Source organism: Anomaloglossus baeobatrachus, chromosome 2 (assembly GCF_048569485.1).
Source record: "Anomaloglossus baeobatrachus isolate aAnoBae1 chromosome 2, aAnoBae1.hap1, whole genome shotgun sequence".
Lineage (NCBI taxonomy): Eukaryota > Metazoa > Chordata > Amphibia > Anura > Aromobatidae > Anomaloglossus > Anomaloglossus baeobatrachus.
The window spans coordinates 40536251-40556321 of record NC_134354.1 but is presented as its reverse complement, the minus strand read 5'-3'; the positions used below and the strand labels follow the sequence as shown (position 1 = coordinate 40556321).

At 46.7% G+C, this 20071-nt stretch overlaps 1 long non-coding RNA gene across 1 annotated transcript; it reads right to left on the bottom strand.

Moving 5' to 3' along the window:
• Positions 1 to 1890: 1890 nt before the first annotated feature.
• On the bottom strand, positions 1891 to 19116 carry LOC142282284 (uncharacterized). The gene is made up of 2 exons (XR_012744221.1): positions 18989 to 19116; positions 1891 to 2871 (listed from the first exon to the last, which is right to left on the bottom strand). It is a non-coding gene; the product is annotated as an uncharacterized LOC142282284 (long non-coding RNA).
• Between the last annotated feature and the right edge of the window lie 955 nt (positions 19117 to 20071).

The following is a 20071-nucleotide window of genomic DNA, read 5'->3' as shown; positions in this document are numbered from 1 at the left end:
TTACCATATGGCCTATAGCAATCAATCACAACTCTGCTACACATCATTAATAGGAGCTGTGATTGGTTGCTATAGGCAACGAAGGACATTCTTAATATAAGACTGCTTATGAGTTAAATTAATATGATTTTGGTGGTGAAAGGGACAGTGGGAGAAAGAGAGAGAGACAGAAAAAGAGAGTGGGAGAGAGGGAGAGTGGGAGGGAGAGTAGAAGAAAGAGAGAGTGGGATAGTGTGTAAGAGGGAGAGTGGTAGAGAGGGGGAATGGGAGAGAGTGGTAGAGAGGGAGGGTGGATGAGAGGTAGAGAGGGAGAGTGGTAGAAAGGGAGAGTGGATGAGAGGTAGAGAGGGAGAGAGGTAGAGAGGGAGAGAGGATGAGAGGGAGGGAGGGAGAGTGGATGAGAGGGAGAGAGGATGAGAGGGAGAGAGGGAGAGTGGATGAGAGGTAGAGAGGGAGAGTGGATGGGAGGATGAGAGGTAGGGAGGGAGAGTGGATGAGAGGGAGAGTGGATGAGAGGTAGAGAGGGAGAGTGGATGAGAGGGAGAGAGGGAGAGTGGATGAGAGGGATAGAGGGAGAGTGGATGAGAGGGAGAGTGGATGAGAGGTAGAGAGGATGAGAGGGAGAGAGGGAGAGTGGATGAGAGGTAGAGAGGGAGAGTGGATGAGAGGGAGAGAGTGAGAGTGGATGAGAGTGAGAGAGGATGAGAGGGAGAAAGGGAGAGTGGATGAGAGGGAGAGAGGATGAGAGGGAGAGAGGGAGAGTGGATGAGAGGTAGAGATGGAGAGTGGATGAGAGGGAGAGAGGGAGAGTGGATGAGAGGGAGAGAGGGAGAGTGGATGAGAGGGAGAGAGGGAGAGTGGATGAGAGGTAGGGAGGGAGAGTGGATGAGAGGTAGGGAGGGAGAGTGGATGAGAGGTAGGGAGGGAGAGTGGATGAGAGGTAGGGAGGGAGAGTGGATGAGAGGGAGAGAGGGAGAGTGGATGAGAGGGAGAGTGGATGAGAGGGAGAGTGGATGAGAGGGAGAGTGGATGAGAGGGATAGAGGGAGAGTGGATGAGAGGATGAGAGGGAGAGAGGGAGAGTGGATGAGAGGTAGGGAGGGAGAGTGGATGAGAGGGAGAGGTAGAGTGGATGAGAGGGAGAGTGGATGAGAGGGAGAGTGGATGAGAGGGATAGAGGGAGAGTGGATGAGAGGTAGAGGGGGAGAGTGGATGAGAGGAAGAGAGGGAGAGTGGATGAGAGGGAGAGTGGATGAGAGGGAGAGTGGATGAGAGGGATAGAGGGAGAGTGGATGAGAGGGATAGAGGGAGAGTGGATGAGAGGGATAGAGGGAGAGTGGATGAGAGGGAGAGTGGATGAGAGGGATAGAGGGAGAGTGGATGAGAGGTAGAGGGGGAGAGTGGATGAGAGGGAGAGAGGGAGAGTGGATGAGAGGGAGAGTGGATGAGAGGGAGAGTGGATGAGAGGGATAGAGGGAGAGTGGATGAGAGGGATAGAGGGAGAGTGGATGAGAGGGATAGAGGGAGAGTGGATGAGAGGTAGAGGGGGAGAGTGGATGAGAGGGAGAGAGGGAGAGTGGATGAGAGGGAGAGTGGATGAGAGGGAGAGTGGATGAGAGGGAGAGTGGATGAGAGGGATAGAGGGAGAGTGGATGAGAGGGATAGAGGGAGAGTGGATGAGAGGGATAGAGGGAGAGTGGATGAGAGGGATAGAGGGAGAGTGGATGAGAGGTAGAGGGGGAGAGAGGGAGAGAGGAAGAGTGGGAGACAGACAGAAAGATAAACTTACTTTCCCAGGCAACGCCAGTTCTACAGCTAGTGTTATATAATAATTGCGTTTCCATCGGTTGTGTTACATGTTGCATATAAATAGCACTCACAGAGTCCTGAAAAAGTTGTAGAAAGTTTTATTACAGTATAGTGCGTACAGTACATTCCTATGTGACAGAAGATCCGTTCTCCTACAATCTCCAGTCTCACCGGTGCGTCACATTAGGCAGACGCTGCCGGCAAAGAACAATATTTTGGTCCATGTAAATGGAAACAACCAATCCTCCAAAGTCAGAATGAAGCCAAATTGTGTGTGTGGCCATATTACAGCTTCACGCTTTATGGACCCATTATATGTCACCTACTAAGATCTGTGGGGCCTTATTGTATCATCATACGGCAAGATCTAGTCATTCCACGTTGAGGTTAGATTATGTCTCACGATCATTCCCGACAACTTTTATATTTATGTGGTTTACTAGATCCAGCACAACCATGGAAGGTCTGACATGTTAGGGCAGTGTTTCTCAACTCCAGTCCTCAAGACCCATCAACAGATCATGTTTTCAGGTTTTCCTCAATATTAGACAAGGTATAATTCCATCACCTGTGCAACATTAATGAAAGCCTGAAAACCTGATTGAGGAAAACCTGAAAACATGATCTGTTGGTGGGTCTTGAGGACTGGAGTTGAGAAACACTGTGTTAGGGCCTTAGCTGAGGTGCCCCAGCTTCTCCTCCAGTATGAGTGTTCACTATAATTTGGTTTGCAACAGTCAACGTCATCAAACTGTTCCTTCGATGGACAGGTTTTCTCTCTTCCGTCTTCCACTTTCCTATCACATAAGTGTTGTAGGGATCCATGGGGTCATCATGCTGCTTAGAGGTTATTCTCCAATACATCACGATCAACGTGAAAAAGGCAAAGGTTCCCATCAATAGTAGAATATACGTCAGTCTCTCTGGGTCTTCACTATGGTCCTTGGCCGTAGAGCTGGAATTGTTCTGACGTTTCATAGATTGGTTTTCCGACAAGAATGAGATGGATTGATTTAGCAGTGTTGTATTGATGTCGAGAGATGCCATCTGCCGTCTTCCAAATCTGGTAATAGAGAGAAGATATTACACAACAAGACAAAGCAAGATAGTACCCAAAATGTAAGGTCTCCATGTTGTACTTTCTTATCTACTGCCACCGACAACATCACCAAGAAGATTCTGGATAGACACCACCTAGTGATAGTTACCATGAAGCTATATAAATCTCTATACCAACCTTACCAGCTATGGTGGACTCAAAAATTGGACTATATACGTTTTATGGGGGCCATACATAGAATCCAGACCAACCTTACCCTTTAGGAGAGTGAACCACACACTTGGAATAAAAGTAGATGTCATTTAAAGATACCACCATCATCTAAACCTCCAAGAATGTAGATATTAGCCTGTAACCTATCCTAGAAGTGAATAATACAGAAGCACCCTACAACTTCAGTCATATTGAGCATTAATTCATAATCATGCTAGACCACCAGGCATATTCGGTATAAATCCACTACCATAGACCTCCAGAAATGTTTGGTATTAATCCAGTAGTATAGCTATTGGAGGGGGCAGAGGGTCCGGTTGTCCTTAGCCCTGACCTCAGAGGGACCCACCCAGAGCCACACTGCCCTTAACTATATCGGCATACGCAGCTCGCTGATAGAGTTAAGACCTGCAGTAGAGGCAAAGACATGGTCTTCCTGCACTACCGCTCTCCGTTCTGAAGACCACAGGTCGCTGTGAGATGTGGTCTACAGAACGGCAGGATGACGCAGTGCATGGAGTGACGGCGCAGGATATTTTAGTCCCAACGGGGTGACGTCATCGTACCACACTGGGCCTCTGGCATGTGTGCATCCGTACTTTTCTTGAGTACTTGGTTTAGGTGAGAATATGAGATTTTTTATTTTAACTAAAACATGTGATGTGACGAGGGGGCATCATGAACAATGGGGGAGGGAGACCCTCATTCACTGTAGGGGCGACTGTGGGGGCCTCTCCAAGTGTGAGGACCATTATACTGTTCGGGTTCTACTTTATATAGAGTTTCAGCTAATATTGGGGCCATTATACAGTTTGAGGTCTACTGTGGTGGACTCTCAAACAGTGTGGGGGGCCTCATAAAGTGTGGGAACTACTGTGGGGGCCTCAAAGTGTTGGAGCTAATGTGGGGGCCATTATAAAGTGTTGGAGCTAATGTGGGGGCCATTAAACAGTTTGGGGACTACTGTGGGGGTTATCATGCAGTGTGGTGGCCATTATACAGTTTAGGGGCTTTTGAGGGGTTCATCATACATTGTATACAGTGTGAGGACTACTGTCGGTTCATTATATAGTGTTTTGAGGGATAAGTGAGGACATCATACTGTGTATAGGGGAGCTTTGTTCCCATTTGTGTGTGTGTGTGTGTATGTTCACCCATCATAATTACAGTCATATGGAAAAGTTTGGGCACCCCTTTTAATGTTAACCTTTTTTTTTTATAACAATTTGGGTTTTTGCTATTTCGGTTTCATATATCTAATAACTGATGGACTGAGTAATATTTCTGGATTGAAATGAGGTTTATTGTACTAACAGAAAATGTGCAATCCGCATTTAAACAAAATTTGACCAGTGCAAAAGTATGGGCACCTCAACATAAAAGTGACATTAATATTTTGTAGATCCTCCTTTTGCAAAAATCACAGCCTCTAGTCGCTTCCTGTAGCTTTTAATGAGTTCCTGGATCCTGGATGAAGGTATATTTGACCATTCCTGTTTACAAAACAATTCCAGTTCAGTTCAGTTTGATGGTCGCCGAGCATGGACAGCCGCTTCACATCATCCCACAGATGTTCAATGATATTCAGGTCTGGGGACTGGGATGGCCATTCCAGAACATTGTAATTGTTCCTCTGCATGAATGCCTGAGTAGATTTGGAGCGGTGTTTTGGATCATTGTCTTGCTGAAATATCCATCCCCTGCGTAACTTCAACTTCATCACTGATTCTTGCACATTATTGTCAAGAATCTGCTGATACTGAGTTGAATCCATGCGACCCTCAACTTTAACAAGATTCCCGGTGCCGGCATTGGCCACACAGCCCCAAAGCATGATGGAACCTCCACCAAATTTTACTGTGGGTAGCAAGTGCTTTTCTTGGAATGCCGTGTTTTTTTGCCTCCATGCATAACGCCCTTTTGTATGACCAAACAACTCAATCTTTGTTTCATCAGTCCACAGGACCTTCTTCCAAAATGTCACTGGCTTGTCCAAATGTGCTTTTGCATACCTCAGGCGACTCTGTTTGTGGCGTGCTTGCACAAACGGCTTCTTTCGCATCACTCTCCCATACAGCTTCTCCTTGTGCAACGTGCGCTGTATTGTTGACCGATGCACATTGACACCATCTGCAGCAAGATGATGCTGCAGGTCTTTGGAGGTGGTCTGTGGATTGTCCTTGACTGTTCTCACCATTCTTCTTCTCTGCCTTTCTGATATTTTTCTTGGCCTGCCACTTCTGGGCTTAACAAGAACTGTACCTGTGTTCTTCCATTTCCTTACTATGTTCCTCACAGTGGAAACTGACAAGAGTTTAAATCTCTGAGACAACTTTTTGTACCTTCCCCTGAACAACTATGTTGAATAATCTTTGTTTTCAGATCACTTGAGAGTTGTTTTGAGGAGCCCATGATGCCGCTCTTCATAGGAGATTCAAATAGGAGAACAACTTGCAAGTGGCCACCTTAAATACCTTTTCTCATGATTGGATACACCTGCCTATGAAGTTCACAGCTCAATGAGGTTACAAAACCAATTTAGTTCTTCAGTAAGTCAGTAAAAAGTAGTTAGGAGTGTTCAAATCAAGAAATTGATAAGGGTGCCCATACTTTTGCACCGGTCAAATTTTGTTTAAATGCGGATTGCACATTTTCTGTTAGTACAATAAACCTCATTTCAATCCAGAAATATTACTCAGCCCATCAGTTATTAGATATATGAGGCTGAAATAGCAAAAACCCAAATTGTTATAAAGAAAAAAGGTTAACATTAATAGGGGTGCCCAAACTTTTTCATATGACTGTATTGTGTATAGGGGAGCTGTGAGCCTATTATACTGTGTATAGGGGAGTAGTGGATGCATTATATTGTGTATGGAGGAGCTGTGAGCCCATTATATTATGTATAGGGGAGCTATCGGCTGATTATATTGTGTATAGAAGACCTGTGAGCCTATTATACTGTGTATAGGAAAGTTGTGGGTGCATTATATTGTGTATAGAGCAGCTGTGCATGGGGGGGAACTTAGAGGACATTATTAATGTAGGTGGAGGGACTCAGAGGACATTATTAAATGTTAAGTGGGCACTTAGGAAGTATTATTGTTATACACAGTGAATAGCCATAAAGGATATGGCGGAAATTCGTGGGAACATTTTTGATAATAAATTGGTGATAGTGTGGAGGAGCCTTTATTCAATAAACTATTTTTTCCTGTGTGTGCCTTTTTTTTCTTCATACTTGCTGGGTTAGTAATGAGAGTGTCTGATAGACCCCTCTCCATTACAAACCTATGGGTTTGATGCCAGATGACAGTACACATCTGACATCAACTCCAAAAAATATTACCCTGATTACCACCACACCAGGGAAATTGTGAAGAGTCGGGCAAAGGCGCCAGAATTGTCACATCTAATGTAATGCGCCAATTCTGGGGTGACTTCAGCCTGATATTTTTAGCCTGGGAAGGAGCCAATATTCATGGGCCTCCCAGCCTGATAATACCAGCCTCCAGCTGCCTGCTTTACCTTTTGCTTGTTATCAAAAATAGGGAAGACTCCATGCCGTTGTTTAAAACTATTATTTTAAAAAAAGGCTAAAAACACCATTTCGTGCAACATGAAAGGCATCAAAGGATGCAAGTGTAAAAAACCCTGCCCTAATCGAGGCTCCCCCTCCTACATCTACTCTCCTTGAACTGCTTCTAGAGGACAGTGTGCCGAGCATCGCGCCCCCGAGTCTCATATAAGACCCGATGACGTGATACGGCTGGGCAGTCACAGTAATGCCAGTAGCTAGCATGGCTATGGCATTAGCGTGTATGGCAGGAAATCCCCGCATGTTGATTGGCTGTCTAACAGCCACGAAACATGCAGAAAAATCATAATCACCCTCGACCTCCAAGGATATTAGGTTTAAGGCATAACCACCCTATACCTCCAGGGATATTAGATGTAAATCATAGCCACCCTATACCTCCAGGGATATTAGATGTAAACCATAACCACCCTAGACCTCCAGGGATATTAGATGTAAACCATAACCACCCTAGACCTCCAGGGATATTAGATGTAAACCATAACCACCCTAGACCTCCAGGGATATTAGATGTAAACCAAACCCACCCTAGACCTCCAGGGATATTAGATGTAAACCAAACCCACCCTAGACCTCCAGGGATATTAGATGTAAACCATAACCACCCTAGACCTCCAGGGATATTAGATGTAAACCATAACCACCCTAGACCTCCAGGGATGTTAGATGAAAACCACCATAGACTTCCAGGGATGTTAGATGTAAACCATAACCACCCTCGACCTCCAGGAATATTAGATGTAAATCATAACCACCCTACACCTCCAGGGATATTAGATGTAAACCATAACCACCCTAGACCTCCAGGGATATTAGATGTAATTCATAACCGCCATAGACCTCCAGGGATATTAGATGTTAACCATAACTGCCCTAGACCTCCAGGGATATTAGATGTAAACCCTAACCACCCTAGACCTCCAGAGATATTAGATGTAAACCATAACCACCCTAGACCTCCAGGGATATTAGATGTAAACCATAACCACCCTAGACCTCCAGGGATATTAGATGTAAATCATAGCCACCCTAGACCTCCAGGGATATTAGATGTAAACCATAACCACCCTAGACCTCCAGGGATATTAGATGTAAACCATAACCACCCTAGACCTCCAGGGATATTAGATGTAAACCATAACCACCCTAGACCTCCAGGGATATTAGATGTAAACCAAACCCACCCTAGACCTCCAGGGATATTAGATGTAAACCATAACCACCTTAGACCTCCAGGGATATTAGATGTAATTCATAACCGCCATAGACCTCCAGGGATATTAGATGTTAACCATAACTGCCCTAGACCTCCAGGGATATTAGATGTAAACCCTAACCACCCTAGACCTCCAGGGATATTAGATGTAAACCAAACCCACCCTAGACCTCCAGGGATATTAGATGTAAACCATAACCACCCTAGACCTCCAGGGATATTAGATGTAAACCATAACCACCCTAGACCTCCAGGGATGTTAGATGAAAACCACCATAGACTTCCAGGGATGTTAGATGTAAACCATAACCACCCTCGACCTCCAGGAATATTAGATGTAAATCATAACCACCCTACACCTCCAGGGATATTAGATGTAAACCATAACCACCCTAGACCTCCAGGGATATTAGATGTAATTCATAACCGCCATAGACCTCCAGGGATATTAGATGTTAACCATAACTGCCCTAGACCTCCAGGGATATTAGATGTAAACCATAACCACCCTAGACCTCCAGAGATATTAGATGTAAACCATAACCAACCTAGACCTCCAGGGATATTAGATGTAAAGCATAACCACCCTAGACCTCCAGGGATATTAGATGTAAACCATAACCAACCTAGACCTCCAGGGATATTAGATGTAAACCATAACCACCCTAGACCTCCAGGGATATTAGATGTAAAGCATAACCACCCTAGACCTCCAGGGATATTAGATGTAAACCATAACCAACCTAGACCTCCAGGGATATTAGATGTAAACCATAACCACCCTAGACCTCCAGTGATATTAGATGTAAACCATAACCACCCTAGACCTCCAGGGATATTAGATGTAAAGCATAACCACCCTAGACCTCCAGGGATATTAGATGTAAACCATAACCAACCTAGACCTCCAGGGATATTAGATGTAAACCATAACCACCCTAGACCTCCAGGGATATTAGATGTAGACCATAACCACCCTAGACCTCCAGAGATATTAGATGTAAATCATAGCCACCCTATACCTCCAGGGATATTAGATGTAGACCATAACCACCCTAGACCTCCAGAGATATTAGATGTAAATCATAGCCACCCTAGACCTCCAGGGATATTAGATGTAAATCATAGCCACCCTATACCTCCAGGGATATTAGATGTAAACCATAACCACCTTAGACCTCCAGGGATATTAGATGTAGACCATAACCACCCTAGACCTCCAGAGATATTAGATGTAAATCATAGCCACCCTATACCTCCAGGGATATTAGATGTAAAGCATAACCACCCTATACCTCCAGGGATTTTAGATGTAAACCATAACCACCTTAGACCTCCAGGGATATTAGATGTAAATCATAACCATCCTAGACCTCCACGGATATTAGATGTAAACCATAACCATCCTAGTCCTCAGCTGACAATCCTCTCGCCAAGAAAGGATCTTCAATCTGAAATTGGACATGCCGGACTCTTATCTCCTCCTCCATTATCGGACGATGTCAGTGGAATGTGTACAGAGGTCTAAACTTTAACACAATCCTGAATAAAATGTGTAGCAGAAATTGGGTAAAGCCGGGGGCCGAGCACATTCCGGTCTTTTTATAGGTCCTGGATGCCGACCACCGTGCGCAGCTGCCGCCCGACCACCGCGCGGAGCTGCCGCCCGACCACCGTGCGCAGCTGCCGCCCGACCACCGTGCGGAGCTGCCGCCCGACCACCGTGCGCAGCTGCCGCCCGACCACCGTGCGGAGCTGCCGCCCGACCACCGTGCGGAGCTGCCGCCCGACCACCGTGCGGAGCTGCCGCCCGACCACCGTGCACAGCTGCCGCCCGACCACCGTGCGGAGCTGCCGCCCGACCACCGTGCGGAGCTGCCGCCCGACCACCGTGCGGAGCTGCCGCCTGACCTACACCCCACCTATTGTCTCCTCCCCATAATCCTATAGAATGTAAGCCCGCAAGGGTAGGGCCCTCTTCCCTCTGTACTAGTCTGTCTACTGTAACTTGTATACGTATTTTGTATGTAACCCCTTCGCATGTACAGCACCATGGAATTAATGGTGCTCTATAAATAAATAATAATAATAATAATAAATGCCTGTGGGGCCCCGGGGCTGGAGCACATTCGGCTATGACGGCTCCCATTCCATTGCATTTTAGTGAATGTTTACTTTTAATTGACGATATATATAATTCATGTATATCTTAGATGACCCTGATGTTAAACATTCCTGGCAGTATTTATGAGATATATAGAGTGAGATTCCTCACAGGGAGCCATATATGGTCCACAGCCGATGTTCAACCTTCCCAAGGAAATGTAGGGGCTTCCGTCATGCACCGGCTAGAAAGTCTTTAATCTTTGAGCTTTTTCAGCAGGTTTGTAGTGATAGCTGTAATGTACATAGGCTTCATTCAGAAGGGACCATGAACTGTACAGCGAGGAATGGGATCTATGACAGCGGAAGACCGATTAAAGCTAAGAGCAAAAGAGCCAAAGGCTGCCTGCCCAAAACCGTGACCGTACAGCACCGGTGCGCTGACAAAAGCAGGCAGCAGGGGGCAGCATTTTCCCTACTGACAGTGACCTCTGGCTTAAAGCGCTCCTCTGATAATAAAAAGATAATAAAAAAAAAATTACATTCCTAAATCATTTTAATTAGGAGTTAATCATCATAGAACATTTTAATAGGTGCTGCCTTATTCCAATGTCTTAGAATGTAAATAAGATGGGTGCATGTGAGCGTGTGCAGAAGTAGGTTCCTTTCTCCCCTATACAGTGTGTCCACCCATATCCTGTCCACCGCCATCCATCCATTCCATCCAGCTGCTGAATATCAGTATTCCCCTTTTGCTTAAATACTCCTATCTTCCCTGGACTTGTGCTGGAGATATTATTCAGTTCATTCAAGCTCTGGTTGCAAGCAGGTGGCTTGTACTCATCTGTGGTATCGGCGCTGTTACTTTGCTGAACTTCTACATGAGTAATCTCTATACAGTGTGTCCACCCATATCCTGTCCACCGCCATTAACTTGAGAACAGCGGCAGCTATAGGCATAGAAGTGGTGTCTAGGTATAGTAAAGTAGCCATGCGCTACCAAATGAAACCCCCTATAGCGCCACCTGGTGGAAAACAACGGAGTTAGCATTTTTATCTCGAAAATGGAACGAGATAGAGAAAAAAAGTCAATTACAAAATTGTAGGGCATCATCAATTCAATACGAATCGACAACTTGCATACAGAAATGCTATGATATGAAACCCATGACCCCCTCAAAAACATTGAATGCTGGTCACGCATATGGCGCTTATTGAAAGGGGTTGTCCGACATAACAAAAATGTTTGAGTTTAAGCTAATCTGTGCTGTATTGTCATATAAAACACCCCTACATTGTTATTTTTTGTTTTCTAACTTTTGTTCCTCTTGAATTATCCCTTTATTCTCTGCAGCTCTCTGTTTACATTCAGCTCCAGCAAACATGACCACTTCCTGTGCAAAACCTCCCAGTCAGAGCTGGCACCTCCCGACCTCAGTGTCCAGCCCCTCCCCAGTGTCCAGCCTCGCCCCCTGCCCGCCCCCTGCACACACATTCCCTGTCAGTATATTCTGCCCCAGCACCTGACCTGTTATCACTACAGCATTGCAAATAACAGCCCCACATCTGGCTCTGCACCCCACACCACATCGGGCTCTGCACCCCACACCACATCGGGCTCTGCACCGCATACACACATCGGGCTCTGCACCCCACACCACATCGGGCTCTGCACCGCATACACACATCGGGCTCTGCACCCCACACCACATCGGGCTCTGCACCCCACACCACATCGGGCTCTGCACCGCACACACACATTGGGCTCTGCACCGCATACACACATCGGGCTCTGCACCACATACACACATCAGGCTCTGCACGCACACACGGCGCTCTGTACTGACCCCACCTACCCCCATAGGGAACACATGTAGGGAGTACATACTCACCCGTCCTCGGTCCCCGCAGCTCCTGCACGTTCGCGCGCTGTCTGTGCTCTGGACATATCAGCACAGTAGTGACGTCACCGCTGTGCTGAAGAGAGCACAGACAGCGGGAGGGACAGTGATGAGATGCAGCGCTGCGCTGCTTTTCATCAGCACTTTCAAATGTACCGGCATCGGTGATCTGTGATCTGTGATGCCGGTACATTTGAATGTGTGATCCTGAGCAGGGGGCCCGGTGCTGGAGCTGACACCACGGCAGCTGCCGCCAGGCCCCGCCCCCAGGTCACGGACCCCACAGCACTGCAGGGGGAGGTTACTGGAGAGTAACAGAGGTGCGGGGGAATGTGTGGGAGGGTGCAGGGAAGGGGGCGGGGCTCATCACACTGTAGACACCCAGCAGGACGGCAACATGCTGTTTCCACATTTGCATGTCAACATGGCCCTGCTCATGTTGACATGAAATGACCGGAAGCAGCAAAATCGCGGCAGGAGCGGTCACATGACCACTCTGAGCCGGGGGAGAGGGGCTGACAGCAGGGCAGGTAAGTGCTCTCTATCTACTTACCTGCCCCAATGTAGCCCAATAGGGTAATAATGAAAAAAACTCAAAATAGCCGGATAACCCCTTTAACTTTGATGCTCAAAGTGGCCACCGTCACCTGCAATGCACATCTGGACTCTGGACAGCATACTGTATCTTGCTGCACGTTGTGCAATTGTGGCGCCCCTGACCTGCTCAGGCACCACTGAGTACTGCACCCATGCTGGGGGCAGTACAAAACAGGTAATCCCAAAGGCTGACTAGGGTGTGGACACACAGACACTGGTAACCCAGGACACACACACGCAGCTTAGAGGGGACCCCTGGGCAGACCCAGGGGGGGGCGTAGCCCTCACATCCCAGCTAGTGGTGGGTGGTGGGCCTGGAAATGAAGAGTTGTGCAGAGGCAGCCAGAGGAGTAGGAGTGGAGGAGCCGCGTCTGAGGTGTGGAGAAGATCAGGACATGCTCAGACCCTGCACCTGTAGTGGCTGCTGCTGGGGGAGAGCGGCAACCGAGTAGTGCTGTCTGTAATCCACCTAGGGCAGAGGTGGCTGAGTAAGGAGACTACCGATAGACCGAGCCTGCATGGGGAACCCCTTTACTTGGCCTGCCAAACCTGCTGGTGAGGGAACTGAATGTGCCTCACCAACCTACACAGAGTCCGCAGCATCAGCAGCAACGAGGGGGGACCTTAAGGAGGATTGAGCCTGGAGCCATCTTAACCTTGGTCCACGCTGCCGGCAAACTGGCCAGAAAGGGGAGAACGGCAGTTGCGACTTCCCTGGGTGATTCCCGCAGTACTACAAATAAGGAGTCACCCCAAACAAGAAGGGCTAGGAAGGCGAGTCAGCAGTCACCCCTACATCAGCCGGAGGGATACCTGGTTCCACCTGGTTCATCATAGCATCGCCCGGGTTGTCTCACAGCTACCATCTGAAAGTGAGTAAAAACCCTGAAAGACATTGCTGCTTGTGTGTGAGTTCTTCTGCGACCTCTGGTACTACACACTTACACTGGGCCCTGGGACCAGCCTCACTCTCGGGAGGCTATAACAACTGACTGCATCTACCATCAGCCCCAGGCGCTCTCTAAACTGCAGTGGCGGTCACCCCGGACCGCAATACCGAGAGTGGCATCACGATTCCCATTGAAGTCAACCTGACCTGCCTATGGCCAGAAGATTCCCAACACGTGAAGACCCTGAAGAGACCTGAAGGTAATGGGGCTGCACACAATATGGTAGATGACACGTTTGCACAAGCATCTGTGATACATCGTCGTAGGTCCTGCAATGTTGGTGGAGGGGTCGCATACACCTGCTGTTTGATGTGACCTCACAGAAAGAAGTCCAATGGGGTCAGGTCAGGTGAGCGGAGGCCACGCCACACAGCCACCATACCCAACGACTTGTAGGAAGGTCTCCATGAGGTATCGCTTCACGTCCGCAGCCTTGTGAGTTTTACACGTTCTAATCATAGCATTTCTGTATGCAAGGTATCGATTTGTATTGAATTGATGATGCCCTACAACTTTGTAATTCCCTTTTTTCCTCTATCTCGTTCCGTTTTCGAGATAAAAATGCTAACTCCGTTGTTTTCCACCAGGTGGCGCTATAGGTGGTTTCATTGTGTAGCGCATGGCTACTTTACTATACCTAGACACCACTTCTATGCCTATAGCTGCCGCCGTTCTCAAGTTAATGATGGTGGACAGAATATGGGTGGCCACACTGTATAATATGTGTAGACAGATGTGCTCCATGTGGATAATCTGATCTAATACTGCAGATATCAATAGTGCTGAGGAAAGAATAGGCTGCTCACACTGCTATCCATCCTGTTGGCTGATCTAATACTGGAGATATCACAACTGCAGAGGTAAGAAGAGGCTGCTCACACTGCTATCCACCCTGTCTGAGCTAATACTGGAGATACAAATAGTAGTGAGGTATGAAGAGGATGCTTACACTGCTATTCACCCTGCCTGATCTAATACTAGAGATACCACAACTGCAGAGTTAAGAAGAGGCTGCTCATACTGGTATCCACCCGTCTGATCTAATACTAGAGATACCACAACTGCAGAGGTAAGAAGAGGCTGCAGACACTGCTGTCCGCTCTGTCTGTCTAATACTGGATATATCACAACTGCAGAAGTAAGAGGAGGCTGCTCATACTGCTATCTACCCAGTCTGTCTGATCTAATACTGGAAATATCCCAACTGCAGAGGTAAGAAGAGGCTGCTCACACTGCTATGTTATCCACCCTGTCTGTCTGATCTATACTGGAGATACCAGAACTGCAGAGGTAAGAAGAGGCTGCTCACACTGCTTTCTACCCTGTCTGTCTGATCTAATAATGGAGATATCACAACTGCAGAGCTAAGGAGTGGCTGCTCACACTGTTGTCCATCCTGTCTATTTGACCTAATATCACGACTGCTGAGGTAAGAATAGTCTGCTCACCATTGTCTCCATCTTGTCTACATGATTTAATACTAGAAATATCAAGGTTAGTGAAGTAAGAAGTGACTGCTCATATGGCTATCCACCATGTCTATCTAGCCACTTAAACTGATGTATATCTTATATAATATTAGAGATGGGTGCTGAGGTAAGAAGAGGACATTCAACACAACTGTCTACCCTATCTATTTGATCTGGGAATACCAGGAGTGCTGAGATAAGAAGAGGCTGCTCACACTGCTGTCTATCCCCTTTATCTCATCTAATACTGGAGATATCAGGTGTATTGAGTTAAAAAGAGGCTGCTTACAATGCTGTTCATCTTTTCTAATACTGGATTTACCAGGAGTGCTAAGGTAAGAAGAGGCCATTCACACTGCTGTCCACTGTCTAATACTGGCAACGACATGGGAGTTAAGGTAAGAAGAGTCTGGTAACACTGCTGTCCGCACTTTTTATCTGATCTAATACTAGGGATACCAGAGGTACTGAGGTAAGAAGAGGTTGCTCAGACTGCTGTGGACTGTGTCTATCTGATCTATTACTGGAGATACCATTGGAGTTAAGATAAAAAAAGAGGCTGCTCACACTGCAGTCCACCCTAATTGTTCGAATACTTGAGATACCAGGGATGTTAAGGTAAGAAGAGGCTGCTCACACTGCAGTCTACCCTATCTGTTCGAATACTTGAGATACCAGGGATGTTAAGGCTGCTCACAGTGCTGTCCACCCTGTCTTTCCAGTAATAGAGCCAACTTGAGAACAACACTTGAAGGCTTAATTACAAATAGTTTATAATTGTGAATGCTTGTCTAGAAAGCAGACGACTATCATGCATTGCATACGTGGCCAGTAACATAAGTACAGAGCCGTTAACAATACATTTAAAAATAAATACTCTGTTCCAGGGAACAGAAAGGATTTTTTTGTGAGAGGAAAAATGCAAAATTGCTTGTTTTTACAAGTGCTTTGCAGTTCTGGCCCTTTAAAAGCTTGAAATCACCTTTTTTTGGGTCTGAACACGGACTGATTATTGGCCAACGGAGCATTCAGAAGAACAGGTAATGTGGTGTCAAAAACATGCAAACTTTATGGGGAATAAATGGTTGTCTTAAAGCGCTTTATTTTAATAGCATTTTTCTCTCTATTGACCAGAGCAGTAAATATTAAGAACGGTCTTAATAATCATAAAATGATATAATATATACAGTTGAAACCAGAAGTTTTCATACACTATCTAAAAAGACACAGGCATTTTTATTACTTTCTGCAAAGTCAAACGTTTCCATACACTAAGACTAAGAGTACTGTGCCTTTAAACAATATGGGACAGCCTATATGATGATGTCATGTCTTTGGAAGCTTCTGATAGGTTTATTGGCAACATCTGAGTTAATTAGAGACACACCTGTGGATGTATTTTAGTGCACACCTGAAAAACACGGCCTCTTTGTGTAGCATCATGGGAAAGTCACATGAAATCAGCAAAGATCTCAGGAAGAGAATTGTGGACTTCCGCAAGCTTGGTGCAATTTCCAGATACCTGAAGGTGCTTCGTTCATCTGTACAAACAATTATACGCAAGTACAAACAAGATGGGAATATACAGCCATCATACCGCTCAGGAAGGAGACGGGTTCTGTGTACCAGAGATGAACGTGCTTTGGTCAGACATGTGCATATCAACCCAAGAACAAAAGCAAAAGACCTTGTGAAGACGCTGGTGGAAGCTGGTAAGATTGTGTCATTATCAACAGAGAAACGAGTACTGTATGAACATGTGCTGAAAGGCCACTCTGCCAGGAAGAAGCCATTACTCCAGAAGAAACATAAAAAAAAAATTAATGTTTTCAAATGCACACAGGAGCAAAGACCTTAATTTTTGGAGACGTCCTGTGGTCTGACAAAACTAAAATGAAACTGTTTGGCCATAATGACCATCCTTGTTTGCAGGGAAAAAGGGAGAAGCTTTGGAGCCTAAGAAAACCATCCCAACTGTGAAACACGAAGGCGGCAGCATCATGTTGTGGGGTTGTTTTGCTGCAGGAGGGACTGGTGACTTCACAAAATAGATGACATCATGAGGAAAGGAGATTATGTGGCAATACTGAAGAACATCTCAAGACATCAGCCAGGAACTTAACGCTTGGGCGGAAATGGGTCAATGACCTGAAGCTACTGCCAAACTGGTTACAAAGTGGCTTAAGGTTTACAAAGTCAATGTTTTGGAGTGGCCATCACAAAGCCCTGATCTCAGTCCTATTGAAAATTTATGGGCAAAGCTGAAAAGGCCGATGTGAGCGGCGACCTACAAACATGGCTCAGTTACACCAGTTCTGTCAGGAGGAATCGGCCCAAATTCCTACCAACTATTGTGAGAACTTTGTGGAAGGATCCAAAATGTTTCACCCAAGTCATACAGTGTAAGGGCAATGGCCCCAAATACCAATGACATGGAGGGAAACGTTTGACTTAGTAGAAAGTAATAAAAATGCCTGAAAACATTCTCTCTCTCTCATTATTCTGGCATTTGGTAAATATAAATAATTTTGGTTCCTAATTGACCTAAAACAGGAAAGGTTTATTCTGATTTAATATCAGATAATCAGAAAAACCTGCAGAGGTGTCTTTATAGAGAGCGGAGGGAAACTTCTGGTATATGTTATAAGGTGATTGCTTACAGGCTGCAGTAGTGACGTCAAGAATGCTGCAGTCAATCACTGAACTCATGCCATCTACATCAGCAGAGTTGCTGAGCTAAGTGATTGGCTGCAGTGTTGATGTGCACTGAAAGGCAGAGCTGGAGCATATGCCTGTCCCCTGATATTTCTATTAATCTTGAGTATGAGTAATCTGCGGCATTGATTGAATGCTATCTTTTCCTCTGCATAGCAGGTGTCCCAAGATAGAAGTTTAGGTCAAAAATATATTTAAATGACAAGTATATAAATTTGATATCACTGTAATAATATTGACACCTGTGACGACCTACCACTAGGAGTCACTAGATCCAACTCGTGACGGGGAAGTCAAAGAAACCGGAGGTCAGGAGCCAGGAGGTCATGTATGGAACACAGGGATGAAGCAAAGCCAAGGACAGAGCACAAACTGGAGGTCATAATCCAGGAAGTTACGTAAGGTACACTGGAATAAGGTGGAACTGAGGTCAGGGTACAAGCCGGAGGTCAGAAGCAAGACAGGAAGTCACGTAAGGTACACTGGGGAAAAGTGGAGCTGAGGTCAGGGTACAAGCCGAGGGTCAGAAGAAAGCCAGGAAGTCACGTAAGGTACACTGGGGAAAAGTGTAGCTGAGGTCAGGGTACAAGCCGAAGGTCAGAAGAAAGCCAGAAAGTCACATAAGGTACACCTGGGGAAAAGTGAAGCTGAGGTCAGGGTGCAAGCCAAAGGTCAGAAGAAAGCCAGGAAGTCACGTAAGTTACACTGGGGAAAGGTAGAGCTGAGGCCAGGGTACAAGCCAGAGGTCAGAAGCAAGCCAGGAAGTCATGTAAGGTACACTGGGGAAAAGTGGAGCTGAGGTCAGGGTACAAGTCGGAGGTCAGTTGCCGGGGAACAACTTCGGAGTCAGGGACACGGGAGATGAGGGGTATCAACAGGTCCAGGGTAGGAGGACAAAACCAAAGCACAAACGGGAGCCAGAGCACTTACTGCAGGCAGGAACTATGACTGGAGGCGTTCTTGGTGAGGTTGCTCCCTAATGAAGCAGAGCAATCACCCGGATTGAGGTGCCAGGAGAGAGACCCCTACCAACACCAGTGCAGGAACAGAGGATGGGAAACTACCCGTCCACCGGCGCCAAATACAAAACAGAACACCGGCTCTGCTGGAGAGCAGAGCACCACGGATCAAAACCATGACAATACCCCCAAAAAAACTAAATCCAAACAAACAATGGCACAATTAATATTTTTCTTACACCGTCCTCTCAAAATACTAACAAAAATACACAATTTTTTCTACTCCAAAATGGAGCAGTGGTGAAAAAAAATATTGCTTGTACAAAGTGAAAAATCCGATGGTTCCACGGGAAATACAGATACATGAAGGTGATGTGTAGCTATGAGGAGCCGTCTTACCTCGGTGCTGGTGCCGGAGCTCTGCAGGCAGAATGCTGCCCGGGCAGGGATTGTGCCACCCCAGATGATGACCTGGTAGATAAAGTGTACACGGAGTACCTTGCTGACACTGCACACGGGACGTGCCAAGGGTGGCGCCCGGAGATTACCAACAATTGGCCTTAAAGTATCTTTAATTTCTCCCGTTCCTTCTAGTTCTGAGAGGCGCAGCACAGATCACTTAAGTGACACCCATTTCTAGCAGGTGTCAAGTGAAAAAAAATGTTGCCGGACGGCTTTAATAATTCTGCGTTCCGGTGTTATTTTTCATATATTTCTATTGTACAATGTCTGATGTCAGCGCTGCGTCTCCCATATTGCATGATTGACAACTCTCCCCGCACATCCACCACTTCTAGAAAAGTTGAAGCCTCACGAGTCAGACGAGGATGGGTTAAATAAATGTGATTATTTCCTATGACAATCCACAGTGTGTGCAAGGTTACATTTAATTAAATGGAAAACTCATATGAGTCGGAGGAGCGCCGTGCCCTATTGTCCTTGATGGTCGGTGAGATATAGCGGAGGCTCACGGGCTGGAGACGAGGACAATAGCGGTCTGTTCCCCCTGAAACGGCGAATGGCCGGACTGAAGGGCACAAGACACATCAAGTACACGTCCATCTGTTTCCTAAGTCTGGTGCTTCATTATTCTGGGTGTTTGGAGCTTCTTCTTCACCATCCTCCGCTAATCTTCCCGCCCCAGTGCTCTTCTGACATCCGGCACCCAGCACCTGAGCACCCCAGCATCCAGCACCAGAGCATCCAACACCCGAGCACCCCAGCGCCTGAGCACCCAGCACCACAGCATCCAGGCACCCAGCACCCAGCGCCTGAGCACCCAGCACCGGAGCATCCAACACCCGAGCACCCGAGCACCACAGCATCCAGGCACCCAGTACCAGAGCATCCAGCACCCGAGCATCCAGGACCCGAGCATCCAGCACCAGAGCATCCAGCACCCGAGCACCCCAGCATCCAGGCACCCAGTACCAGAGCATCCAGCACCCGAGCATCCAGCACCCCAGCATCCAGCACCCGAGT